The following is a 12,321-nucleotide window of genomic DNA, read 5'->3' as shown; positions in this document are numbered from 1 at the left end:
TTTCTCACGTACATTAGTAGCAATACTGTAGCATTGGCGTATAATTCTTCAAAGAGTTATATAACGCAGATTTTCCCACTAGTTTTCCTTCTGCAAATTATTATCTATTTTTAAAATTATGCACACGCTCTGTACAGGAGTCTACTAAACGTATAAAGTTTATGTTAAATCGATATGCTCGTGGAACAACAGTTTTTTCCATTTACTATTCGTCGTTATACAACGACTTCACTGGGGAGGGGGGAGATGGGAGAGAGAGCAGGCAGCAAACATGCGAACCTTTCAGCAATTTATGCAATTATGTGCATTTTTATTACGAGGCGCATTTTATACACCATTTACGCCTGATCAGTAGGTGTAACCTACAAATTTCTCGCTTGTAGTAAACTGTATGATGATTTGCGGTCCTTGAGATACAAAGTGCCTGCATTATTGCGTCTTCAAAATGATGTCACCTCTTATAGGTGACATTATTACGTAGCAGACGGAGTTTTACTACTACTTTCTAGAGCGGGCGACAAGGTGCAGCAGCCTGATGGCGCATTATTAATCCCGGGATTTCTAGAAGCCTGTGAAAGAATTCGTAAGCGAAATCACGACCGATTGCTGTCCCAAACCTCATCACAAACTGCATCTTTTAACAGCGCTGGGCTGATGTTAGCTACTCCCAGATATCTGCACTCTGTACTAACTTCATGTAAGATAATTAATTCTGTTGATAATCTAATACACTTTCGATGCTTTCCTAGAGGTACGCGCGTAACTTTGCAGAAACATTGGTTTCTCCTAATGACCCGTGGAAACTACGGGCGACGCGAATGAGTGTTGGCTGTGACGCGGCGAGGAATGCAGAGGCAGCTAGTTGTAGTGGCTTGTGAAACAGGCGGGGTGAGGGGAAGGCTCGGTGGCGAGTCGACAAGACGAGCTAAGCTAAGCTGTAGGTGCAGTGGCTGCCCGCCTCGGGCGGAAACGACGCGTAGCGGCGAGAAGTGAAGCGAGTGCATGAAATAATTATCCGTGCGCCTGCGCCGCCGTGCGGCAGGCCTTGGCGAAGGCAAGCCAGGCAAGACGACCGGCAGGAGAGAATGGGGGGAGGGGAGGGGGGAGGTTAGCAGAGGAGAGGAGAGGAGAGTACAGGAGAGCAGAAGAGACGACGCGAGACGTGGCAGCGCCGCCACGGTGGCGGCACCTTTGACCCGCGCGCCAGGCCACCTGTACCGCGCCACCATAAATCTAGAAAACTCACTTTTTCTTATTCTCCGCGTACAAAAAACGCGGACGCTCCTCCCTCCGGCCGAAGCTTCCGAATCCCAAGGCTGAATGCCAACCTTCAAAATTCCCTGTATAACGCTCGAAGGGTTAGGCCAGGCGTGTACTGCGGCTCAGGGCAGGGCAGCTTGTAGTTTTCTGTGGCGCAGCGTACACTGAAGCGCAAGCTTACCTCCTGCCCCGGATGGCTACCTGTGTCTGGCTGCGCGGGGCTTGTGGAGGGGGGGGGGGGGGGCTCCTTCCTGCGTCGCGGTCGATTATCTCTACAGCTAGCTGCTTCGATATCACGAAAACTGATAGAACTAGTGCTGTCCGACAAGTCACCCAAGTGCTTCTTTGATTTTGAAAGCTTTCCCCACTACTCTAAAGCGACTTGCCAACAGTCCAAAAACACCGTCAACCATTGTTGGCACAGAAATCATAAAACCTGGACTAAATTCTGTAATTCCATCTACTACAGTGTACTTCATCGCGACCTGATGAGGGCAAAACCGAATGTACTCTGCGTGGTCAACTTCCGCACAACCAATGTATAAAATGATAACAACGATCGATTTCCTTGTGTGGATTCTATAGTTTATGCTTCTGACACAGTAATAAATAAATAGTCTACAATTCGAGATTGTTGCCATACTAATTAGAAAGCGCTACGGAAGAATTTAAAGTATTCTCAAAAAATGTAAATGCCTCATCCCCCACTATAACATACGACATTACTACCCGTTGATGGTGTATTTGATTTGGGTCCGCAGCTCGTGGTCGTGCGGTAGCGTTCTCGCTTCCCACGCTCGGGTTCCCGGGTTCGATTCCCGGCGGGGTCTTCTCGCTTCCCACGCCCGGGTTCCCGGGTTCGATTCCCGGCGGGGTCAGGGATTTTCTCTGCCTCGTGATGACTGGATGTTGTGTGCTGTTCTTAGGTTAGTTAGGTTTAAGTAGTTCTAAGTTCTAGGGGACTGATGACCATAGATGTTAAGTCCCATAGTGCTCCGAGCCATTTGATTTGGAACAGGATATTCAGCTGTTTCGTTACTAGTTTTCGCCTCTAACAAGCTATTTCCCAATACAATTTAATCATGAAATCAACCCATTGAGCCTACATCAACTTCGACAACTGCCAAAAGTGCAACTGATAAATAATTTTTGGTAGTTGTTACAGGAGGAGGCAGTGTTAGCTGATTTAGTTACGGTTATATATTTTCCATGTGTTGAACACGTTTATATATTTGCCTCCTAAAGCAGCACAGAAAGGTGGAAAATCCACTTAGTTCCGAACACGGAAACAATTTTTTTCATGTTTCTAAGAGTCCGCTACTATTGAGGTTGCTTATCTTCACGCATAGCAAATTTTACTTTACTATCAAGTCGCGAGACAGTTCTACCATTGTCTGTATGTATAACCAGTACTTCAGTAGGACTCGGTGGAGGCGCAGTACTTGAAAGAAAAAGATACTTTATGTGTTTGTCTGTCAAAGCTCCATGGCTGAAACTGCGCAATTGTCACTGAAATGCATTTAAAAACAAAACTGTAATAGTTGTTCTGTAGACAGTATTTACATATTATGGAGATATGAAAAACAACGCAGTGTTGAAGTTCACGAGGAAAAGTTAACAAAATGGTTCAAATGGCTCTGAGCACTATGCGACTTAACTTCTGAGGTCATCAGTCGCCTAGAACTTAGAACTAATTAAACCTAACTAACCTAAAGACATCACACACACATCCAATGCCGAGGCAGGATTCGAACCTGCGGGCCACAGGTTTTGTATTTGGTGACGTGGAAAGAATGTGACAGTTCCATCTGACATCATCTTCAGTTGAATTCCGTTGCAGGAGCCAAAGATTATTTCACCTGTATTACTCTTGTTGATATAACCGCCTAAATAATAGTCACATTTTGTTTAATATTAACATTCTTCACTACGAGGAAACGATTACTAGCAGGACGTACGACAAGTGTGAAGGAGAAGTTCGTGGGGCGGGAAGAATGCCGCATCTGTGCGAGAAATGTATCATCTGACTGACAGCTGTGATCTTTGACCCGAACAAGCTCAATCCATCACGTTTTCTGTCGGCACCCGACACAAGGAGGACCCAAAAGGGCAAGCCGCACGAACACAGCAGTGTAAGCACAGTGGAGACTTTGGTCTGGATTATGTGTGGCAACCGGACTGCCTGACACGAGCCAACACCAGTAATAAGGAATAGTTTTGGCCGAAACTTGGAGGCAGCACTGGCCGGAACATCTCGTCGAAGTAATCATCATTTACGTCAAGTAAGACTTTATACTGGTTGTATATTGTCTGCATGTCGATATGTCGCCAAATACTTGGTGTGGTGTATGATTTTCAGTGATTTTCTATTCAATACAAAACAAATGCGATATGCCTCAATGAACATTATTATCTGCAGCAGATAAAAGTATTGCAATGGTAGTTTAACGCTTTTTCACGTGAACAGCATTGGAGAGGAGCTGAGTTCGCATCTAGGGTTGGACAGTTGGCTGTTCATTTTCCGCTTGTTCTGCGCCAAAGCGTTTAGGATGCCTACAACATCGGCAGCAAGGTGTTTTTAGGTTTATCCATTCCGAAATTGTAGAAATGCTGATACAAAAGGATTGTACATCAAATAAGTCGAAATCCGTTGTGCTGGAACGATATAATTCAGCTGAAGATAACACAGTTAAGTGCGCACCGTGTATCTTGCACTATTTCCACGTAATTGGCGCGTTCCATTGTACTTGCCCATCTTCTTACCCAAAGAGCAGAGGTAACGAATCGGAACTATCTCTTAAGCAGCACAGTTTAATTACAAGGAAATACTGCCCACGACAAACAACGTACATTTTGTTCTATATAATTTTCTTCTATAAATTAGGTTTCCTGAGCTATTATCAAATTATTGAATTTGGCGCTTACTAGTTATGCACCATTCGCTCATTGTTATCGTTTCTCGTGGTGTTTAAAGTTTATGGAAATGTCGACATAAGTTTCCTGAGGGGCACGAAACGTTTCACCTGAAGCGAATTTACGGAAATCTCTGATTGCCTTTGGAGTGTTGAACGCTGTAAGAGTATTCCAGTGCCTTTGTAGCAAGGTGTTAAAATTTTAGTATGAAGTGATTAACTGGTGTGCGTCTCATCTCATGTACCCCCCCCCCCCCCCTCACCCCAATAGAAATAAGACCAATACACAGTTCAGAAAGCAACCAAGCTGCCCATCTTCAGATCATTTGTTACAGTTAAAAGTAACCTGTCGAATGCGGAACTTTCGGGTTACTCTGGTGTTACAAACGATCGTGGTAACTCCATGACGTCGAATACGTCTAGTTTTGACAGTATACAACTCCAGTAACTTTAATTGTATCGGGCGGTAGACGTTTTAGGCGTCACAATACGACTGCAGTAGTTAAGAAATAATAAAAACTGTCTTTATCAAAATTTCTTAAAGGCTGGCCGAAACTAATGATGGCATCTAGTGTCGAAACGTCTAATGCTGGTTTACCACATAATAAAATATTTTAGACGCGGGTCCTCGGTACAGATGAATGAGACCATTCATTGAGTTGTCTCGATTAGATACTGTTAATTTTGAGACTTCTGAAATTTTCCCGGCGTATTTCTTCTTCTAATAATTTCCGGGTATGCAGCCGGATCCCGTCGACATTCTGTCACGATATTTCGGCCCAGAGACGTCTGGCCATCATCAGGTGAGTACACAACTACTGAAGAGCCCAGGTGCAGTCGCGGTATTTATGCCGAGTCTCGCGCATGCGGAATGTACTGGCATCCTACAGCGCATGTGTCAGGTGTTGACATGCGCGGCATAGCCGAGTTGTCGTGCTGTCCTCGGCGGTGAAAATAAAGGATCATATAGTCATTGAGTATCGAATGACGCTGTCGATTCCGCTGTGATTGTATAATTTTAATAACAGGATTCCAATTTTTATGCAGCTGAAAGCCGTTGTCACGATTTATAAGATTATCGGCAAGACGTATTTCCACTGATTCTTTGATTACGGAATCCCAAAATCCGGAAACCGGAGCTAAATTTTTTGTTCCATTGTATTCCATTGAATGTACCAATGAAACACAGTGCTCTGCTACTGCCGATTTTGACGAGAGTATCTTTCATGTTCTGTACATCGTTCAGGGACAGTTCTTGTCGTCTGTCCAATATATGCAGAGCCACATTCACAGGGAATTTTGTAGACGCCTGCTTTCTTCAGTTGTAAATCGCCTTTAACGGATCCAACCAGGGCCCGGTTCTTTGCTGGTGGGCGGAAGATAACCTTGATTTTACTTTTCTTCAGTAATCGGCCTATTTTCGACGACACACTCCCAGCGTATGGAAGGAACGCAGTTGATTTAAAGTCGTCATCAGCGTCCTCAGTGCGTTGCTTCTTGTTAATTTTTCCGATCAGCACGAACTGTTATAAAGTGATGGGTCAGTTAAAAGGCAGATAGCGTCAGAATTCCGCACAGCCCAGACTTCATCGTGTCGCCGTACGGCCCGCGTGGAACGCAGAAGGTCGACAGTCGCGCTGCGGAAAGCGTCCGCGCGACCGAAACTCGACCTTAAAAAGAGGCGGACGGTGAGGCGCGGCGTGAGAGAGAGCTGGCTGACACACATCGATCGGTCGCCGTCTGAAGAGAATATGGTTGACGAGTGTGCACGCCGAATGGAACGGTTTGTTGCTGGGCCAGTGAGCAGACAAAGGCGTGGGACGCCGTGGGGAGGCGAGCAACGGAAGCCCGGCCGTGCGAGGGGCGCCCGGGCCGGGCCCGCGTGGGAACCCGCGCCCCTCGCGGCTCACGCCGCACCCCGCGGAAGAGCTGCGCGCGCCCGCCGCCGCGCGGCGCTGCCGCCGCCCGCTGATTCATCCCCCGCCTCGCCAATTACAGCGCCAATTGACGGACCGCTTCCAATATGCGGCTGCATACTGGCGCCAGCGCTAATCCCTGCCCTCACGATGACATTAAGCTCTTAACCCTGCGTCTCTCGCGTTCAGCTCATCTCTCCTTTCCTGCAATAAAACCTCTGCTCCTAGCACAGGCACACAGACAGCGCGGTACAATGCAGATCTGAAGTCGTCGATTTTACTTCCTGTATATTTTCACATACGCTTAAGTTTCAATATTTTTTGTCTGGGATGTATTGTCCCAGGATTAAACTGTAAATTATTCTCATCCTAGACTTTTTGCAGATTTTCCTTGGTTGTAATGCCGGGAACTTAGAATCTCCTCCCAAATATTGCCAATTGGGATGCCTTCTGTCCAAAAACCAATTCGCCAGGAATTGGGGGAAAAGTCCCTGACTGTACAAAATTGTTAAGGCTTTCGTGGCCACTTGCTGACAAACTGCCTATTGGCTTTTGTCTCGTGTTCTTCGGCCGACGTTCCTCAGATGATTTTACTGACGTTTCGCCAGCACGAGTGGTTGGCATAGTCAAAGCTTCACCCTCCATTGCTGGTGGTCAGCTGCAATGTAGAGTGAAGCTTTGGCTATGCCAACCACTCGTGCTGGCGAAACGTCAGTAAAATCATCCGACGAACGTCGGCCGAAGAACCCGAGACAGAAAAAATGGTTCAAATGCCTGTGAGCACTATGGGACTTAACTGCTGAGGTCATCAGTCCCCTAGAATTTAGAACTACTTAAACTTAACTAACCTAAGGACGTCACACACATCCATGGCCGAGGCAGGATTCGAATGTACGATCGTAGTGGTCGCGCGCTTCCAGACTGTAGCGCCTAGAATCGCTCGGCCACCCCGGCCGGCCCCGAGACAGAAGCTAATAGGCAGTTTGTCCCTGACTGTACTCTAATAGTCCACTCCACTTAGGGAACTGAAGAAAATGTAGAGCAAACATTTCTATGTGAGTCTGTTAAAATAGCCTAAGCTAACGAAGTTAAGGGATAGCTCAGAAAAAATTGCAAGGAAAGCAGTCGTGCAGACTATTCGTAAATCTTAGATGGAAACATTAATGACAATGAGAGCTTGAGTCACCCGGTGTCGTGTTCATATGGTCTCACGATTAAGGCAAGAAGATGGAAATCTGTGTTCCAGTCCCAATTTGGCACGAATGTTCCTTACACCGCAGGTTCAGAATATTTGAACGGTTTACAATGATGTCGTTTCATGTCATTCCACCTCCAATGCCCTAGCAGCTTTCCAAACATCAATTTTATTTCGGTACATTTAATTCATTTCGTACAAGGAACTACCCGAGTTTCTTTTTTAGTTTCACAAACCGCTATTATCGGGGATGAGATGAAGAAAACTTGCCGGGTCAGATGTGCAATAGTCAACGGAGTGTCTGTCTCCATAGAGATATGAACACGGGTGGGGCAAAAAGACACCACAGCGCGGCCGCCTGCAGAGGCAAGAAGCGGCGGCGGCGGCGGCGGCGGCGGCGGCGGCTGGGGCCGCGCCGTCTGGCGTCTGGCGGATGTCGCGTCACTGGATGCCGGCGCGCTGACTCGCCTCACTAAGGGCCCCGCCTGCCCTGCCACAGCCACAGCGCAGGACGCACCGCACCTACCACCAGGGCCCCGCATGCACGACTTTGTAGGGCCTGAGCAATTCTGTAATCAACAACATAACAACGACAATGTCGGGAAATTGCCGATGCTTCGCACTATGAACGTTACGAGGTTCGACTTTCGCCTCGCCGATGAAGGATGAGGTACAGATGACTAGTTTCACTCGATGGCGGTTCTCTGAATCGCTGGACAGCGTGCTTCTGCTGCCGTTTTGGAAAAACCGTGGTTCTGCCCGCGCGTTTAGTACTCTATTTAGCGATTCTGATCTGGTCGACACGCTCTAAAAATACCCACACGGCGTGTCTTGTCCATTTACGTAGGAACTCCCCGGTGACGTCCTGCGTGCCTGTCAGTGTGTATCATCTGGGCCGACCCGTGACGTACTTTCGGAAGGGCAAGCCCCGACTCGCCTTTTCCAAATAGCCGCCTTAACTCATCGCTCTGTGAGTCATCGCTTTCGGGCTGGGCGCAGGAACCGCCCGCTGTCACACAGTGAAGGCATCAGGCGCTAATCCCTACTGTAGCGTCGGCTGGCAAATCTGGATTTTCTTTGGCAGTTGTCGCTGCAACAGAATTCTATAAACCACTATTATTTACCTCCCACAGCAGTTTCTCCACTATACATTAAGTCGGTGTCAACAACGTCACACAGGCACTCTTCATATTTCCAGTTACATCCTGCGACTACCTCTTATAGCAGAAGCCTCTGTGTGATCATGTGACAGTCACCAAAGAAATGTACACTTAACATAAAAATGCTCCAAAAAGACCAGTGGAGCTCAGTTACCTCCGATTATATATATCTGGGGGATCTGGCAAGCTGTTATTAACTCCAGATACGGAAAAACATGAAGAATTTCTCATTTTGTATCTACATATTACACAGGTAGCCACCTCACCGTGTGAGGCCTCGGGTACTTCTGGTACCACTAATCTCCACCTCCACCCCGCCCTCTTTTTCCCTGCTCCATTAGCGAATAGCTTGAGAGAATAACGACTGTCGATAAACGTCAGTGTGGACTTCAAAAATGGTTCAAATGGCTCTTGCCACTATGGGACTTTTAACTTCTGAGGTCGTCAGTCCACTACAACTTAAAACTACTTAAACCTAACCAACCTAAGGACATCACACACATCCATGCCCGAGGCAGGATTCGAACCTGCGACTACAGCGGTCGCGCGGTTCCAGACTGAAGCGCCTAGAACCGCTCGGCCACCACGGCCGGCAGTGTGGACTTTAATTACGCTGAATTAGTGGTGGTGCGAGTGCGGAAAATATCCAAATTGTACTTCACAACTTTTGCTTCATCTTGTTAAGAATAGTTAGTCTGCTGCCGGGATACGAGAGCATCGATAAAGGTTTCCATATTAATATACGAGGGTTGGAACATAAATAGTGGCAACTATATATTCACAACCGATACAAAAGAGTTACATGTTTGCACCTGTTACTGTCCTTCAAAGTAGTCACCAGCGTTATGCAGAACCCGTTGCTAGCGATGTGGAAGGCGTAGCATACCGTTATCAGAGCCTGTTATGTTGGTGGTGCGAATGGAGCGGTCTACTGCCTGTCGAATCTCTGGAACAGTTCTGAAACGAATTCCACGAAGTGGTTCCTTCATCTCCGGAATAAACTCAAAGTCACAAGGACTTAAGTCCGGGGAGTATGGTGGATGGTACAGTGCTTCCCAGACCCATGGACCGAACAGAGCAGCCACAGGTTGCGCTGTATGCGTCCACGCGTTGTCGTGCAAAATGATGGGTGGGTTGCGCAAAAAGTGTCGCCGCTTCTTTCGCAAAGCTGGTCGCAGGTGATGCTCCAAGAACGACCAGCTTTGCGAAAGAAGCGGCGACACTTTTTGTGCAGCCCACCCATCACTTTGCACGACAATGCGCCGGAACATACAACGCAAGCTGTGGCTGCTCTGTTCGGTCGAAGGGACTGGGAAGTACTCCCCGAACTTAAAGCCTTGCGATTTTGATTTGATTCCGAAGATGAAGGAACCACTTCGGGGCAGTCGCTTCAGAACTGTTCCAGAGATTCGACAGGCAGTAGACCGCTCCATTTGCACCATCAACAGAACAGGCTCTGCTAACGGTATACTACGCCTTCCACATCGCTGGCAACTGTTTCTACACAACGCTGGTGACTGCTTTGAAGGACAGTAACAGGTGCAAACATGTAACTCTTTTGTATCGTTTGTGAATAAATAGTTGCCACTATTTCTGTGTTATCCCAAAGGGCATGGAGTCAAAAACATCCTCACGGAAAACGACACGCACAAATAATTTGAGCAGTGGAATGAGCAAATCTTGAAGGGGACCACCAGTACTTCAACACATTTGGTAAGTACACATTTTCCGGCAGAATTAATATACACTCCTGGAAATGGAAAAAAGAACACATTGACACTGGTGTGTCAGACCCACCATACTTGCTCCGGACACTGCGAGAGGGCTGTACAAGCAATGATCACACGCACGGCACAGCGGACACACCAGGAACCGCGGTGTTGGCCGTCGAATGGCGCTAGCTGCGCAGCATTTGTGCACCGCCGCCGTCAGTGTCAGCCAGTTTGCCGTGGCATACGGAGCTCCATCGCAGTCTTTAACACTGGTAGCATGCCGCGACAGCGTGGACGTGAACCGTATGTGCAGTTGACGGACTTTGAGCGAGGGCGTATAGTGGGCATGCGGGAGGCCGGGTGGACGTACCGCCGAATTGCTCAACACGTGGGACGTGAGGTCTCCACAGTACATCGATGTTGTCGCCAGTGGTCGGCGGAAGGTGCACGTGCCCGTCGACCTGGGACCGGACCGCAGAGACGCACGGATGCACGCCAAGACCGTAGGATCCTACGCAGTGCCGTAGGGGACCGCACCGCCACTTCCCAGCAAATTAGGGACACTGTTGCTCCTGGGGTATCGGCGAGGACCATTCTCAACCGTCTCCATGAAGCTGGGCTACGGTCCCGCACACCGTTAGGCCGTCTTCCGCTCACGCCCCAACATCGTGCAGCCCGCCTCCAGTGGTGTCGCGACAGGCGTGAATGGAGGGACGAATGGAGACGTGTCGTCTTCAGCGATGAGAGTCGCTTCTGCCTTGGTGCCAATGGTGGTCGTATGCGTGTCTGGCGCCGTGCAGGTGAGCACCACAATCAGGACTGCATACGACCGAGGCACACAGGGCCAACACCCGGCATCATGGTGTGGGGAGCGATCTCCTACACTGGCCGTACACCACTGGTGATCGTCGAGGGGACACTGAATAGTGCACGGTACATCCAAACCGTCATCGAACCCATCGTTCTACCATTCCAAGACCGGCAAGGGAACTTGCTGTTCCAACAGGACAATGCACGTCCGCATGTATCCCGTGCCACCCAACGTACTCTAGAAGGTGTAAGTCAACTACCCTGGCCAGCAAGATCTCCGGATCTGTCTCCCATTGAGCATGTTTGGGACTGGATGAAGCGTCGTCTCACGCGGTCTGCACGTCCAGCACGAACGCTGGTCCAACTGAGGCGCCAGGTGGAAATGGCATGGCAAGCCGTTCCACAGGACTACATCCAGCATCTCTACGATCCTCTCCATGGGAGAATAGCAGCCTGCATTGCTGCGAAAGGTGGATATACACTGTACTAGTGCCGACATTGTGCATGCTCTGTTGCCTGTGTCTATGTGCCTGTGGTTCTGTCAGTGTGATCATGTGATGTATCTGACCCCAGGAATGTGTCAATAAAGTTTCCCCTTCCTGGGACAATGAATTCACGGTGTTCTTATTTCAATTTCCAGGAGTGTATTTTGGCGAAACTTGTCGCGACGTAACGATGCACAGTTTTAGGTCGACGTACAGTGTCGCTCTGATAAGCAAAGACAAGTAAGTCGTCGACATTCGCTGCAATTTTGTTTTGGTCGCGGTAGCAGTAAACCGCACTGGACGTGGACAAATGGATAGGCACGTTTTGGACGGAACTACGGCAGCTGGCGGCCCAGGCGCAGAGCAGGTCGTTCTCGGCCACGCAACAGTGGCAGCGGGGGTGGCCGGGCGGCCGGGCGGGGCGTCCGATGGCGCGGTTGCCGCCAGATGCGGCGGGCTGGGGCTGGGGCTGGGGACCCACAGCACGTGGCGCGGGTGGGACGCGGGGGCGGCCGCTGGTCGCTGCTGTGCCGTTAGCGCGGGACTTGAGGAAGAATCCGAGGAACAGGTCCATACGTATGAAGGAAGTGACTCGAGTAAATAAATGTTGCGCTCCACTGCAGTAACGTTAACAACAGTCATCCCCACTACCATGTGAACCCTTCACGACAAGTCAAACGACGGCAAGACTGAGAAGCTTGTTCATTAGAGTTTATTCCAGCTCTCAAAGCGACTGTGTGGGACCGAGTCTCAGTGGTCCTGAACTGATGAAGATTGCAACAGTTATAACCTTTCGATTACCGACGGAACGTGTGTGTCCCACGATAGGTTATTAGACAACCAATTGGAATTTGTTGCCAGTTATTGCTAT

General features: G+C 48.8%; 1 protein-coding gene across 6 annotated transcripts in view; it reads right to left on the bottom strand.

Annotated features, from left to right (window-relative positions):
- LOC126419271 (zinc finger MIZ domain-containing protein 1-like) overlaps window positions 1-12,321 on the bottom strand; it is a 145,793-nt gene that overhangs the window by 104,464 nt on the left and 29,008 nt on the right. The gene's annotated exons all lie outside the window — the stretch shown is intronic.

This window comes from Schistocerca serialis, chromosome 1, assembly GCF_023864345.2.
Source record: "Schistocerca serialis cubense isolate TAMUIC-IGC-003099 chromosome 1, iqSchSeri2.2, whole genome shotgun sequence".
NCBI classification, from domain to species: Eukaryota; Metazoa; Arthropoda; class Insecta; order Orthoptera; family Acrididae; genus Schistocerca; species Schistocerca serialis.
The sequence above is the reverse complement of the archived record's forward strand: the minus strand, read 5'-3'. Positions and strand labels throughout refer to the sequence as shown.